Raw genomic sequence first — 1,881 nt, 5'->3', positions numbered from 1 at the left:
AGGATTAATATACCATAAGGAGGGTTCACATAGGGCCTACTTGCACTCTCTCCCACTTAGAGGATCAACGTCTCTGTTGATCGAGGAGATTTTGGAACGTCTTCGAAGACCATTGATGTCGATTAGCCAAGCAAGAAGTCGCTAATCCTTGCTTCGATTTCAACATGTTCATCTTTGCAATTGTTGACCATTTCCTGTCTTTCGAAATTTTTTTACCTTGCAAAACGGATCACAAGGAAACCACAGTTTCGTAATATGAAAATGTGAATGTTGGTAGCCGAACACTTTTTTTTGTTAAGCCTACCCACATTCACAATGGAAGCAAAATATCAAGACAATAATATTACCATATCATTATTCACAATAAAGGGATAAGAACTCTTACACGATTTGCAAGTATTCAAATACTTGATTTACCAAAAGGTTGATATTGATATACCAACCGTTTAGCCGACATCCTCTTGTTGTCGTTTATGGCCGACTTTACAAGTATTCAGATACCTGATTTACCAAAGGATTGATATTAATATGCCAACTGTGTAGCCGACATCCTCCCGTTGTCGATTATGGCTGAGGAGGAAACATGCGGCAAGCTTGGACTTGTTTGCTGACGGTTCAAACCCTGCTTCGTTTCCTGCCTCCTTTTGTATTGGACTTCTGCCTCTATTGTCACCATTGTTGGGTTGTTTTGCCTTCTCCCTCGAGATGAGTTCGAGGTCGATGGTGAAACTCAGAATTACAACTCTAGAGTTTTTCCATCGATGGTATTACAATCGGCCTCCGTCAATTCTTTGGTTGAAATCGAACTTTACCGATCATTGCTTTCATAGGATCTGATAAGATCTCCTAGTTGTCTTACGTTTCAGCTCACTAGTGGAATGCCTCTTATTTGGTTGGACATGTCCACAGTTTGCTAAAACCTTTACTTGTTACTTGTCAGTTGTTGGACTCGTTTGCTTAATGCGCTCGCCTGACTCGAGCTTCATATAGCTCAAATACCTGCATAAAACACATATGGTACAAAAATATGCCATGCATGGGATATATTCTACACCAAAACCATGTTCTGCAAGACACTGCGTCCTACACGAAACATGTCTTGTCTAGAACATATCATGTCTGTTGTTAAGACTTCTCGCCTTCGTCAAGCTTGTTGGGGTTTCCAACACACCAAACCACCTTCATTTTCCTCTTGAGGCTCCGCACTTTCTCAAGTTTGTTGGGGTGCCAGTACCTGCACAAAACACATTTCAAGTACAAAGTATGACCTGCATGAGGTACATTTTGCACCAAAACCAAATTTTTGCATAAAAACTGTATTCTGCACGAAACTGCGTTCTGCATGGAACACATCCTGTTCGAAACTTATCCTGTCTGATGTTGAGATTTCTCATGTCCTCCAAGTTTATCGGGGCTCTGCAAAAACGTGCCCTTTTTGCACATCGATCTTTGCCTTCATGAGTCCCGCTAGGATTTCCTTGTTGGTGCATGTTCTAGCTCGCTAGTGGAATGTCTCTTATTGGAATGGACATGTCTACCGTTTGCTAGAACCATTGCTCGCTGATTTGTCAGCTGCCATTTCCTTTTTGCTTATGCCACCATTTAATTTGTTTTGTGTTTGCTTGGGTAGACTTTAAGCCGCTTCGAGTTTGCCATCGCTTTTTGGGTGTTTTTGAATGCTCCATTTCTTTTAATGGAATCCCCCCACTCCTTCGACAGTCGAAACTCCTCACTTTTCTCAAGCTTTTTTTTGAAGATGTCACGGGGCCTACCGTCGGGGCCCGTGCGGCGCTTACTTGCCTCCTCCAAAGTAAGCCAGCCAAGGGAACTAGATCACTCTAGCTGCAAAGATCACCCGCAAGGGTTAGATAGGAACCACAT

Source organism: Euphorbia lathyris, chromosome 1 (genome assembly GCF_963576675.1).
Source record: "Euphorbia lathyris chromosome 1, ddEupLath1.1, whole genome shotgun sequence".
Lineage (NCBI taxonomy): Eukaryota > Viridiplantae > Streptophyta > Magnoliopsida > Malpighiales > Euphorbiaceae > Euphorbia > Euphorbia lathyris.
The sequence above is the reverse complement of the archived record's forward strand: the minus strand, read 5'-3'. Positions refer to the sequence as shown.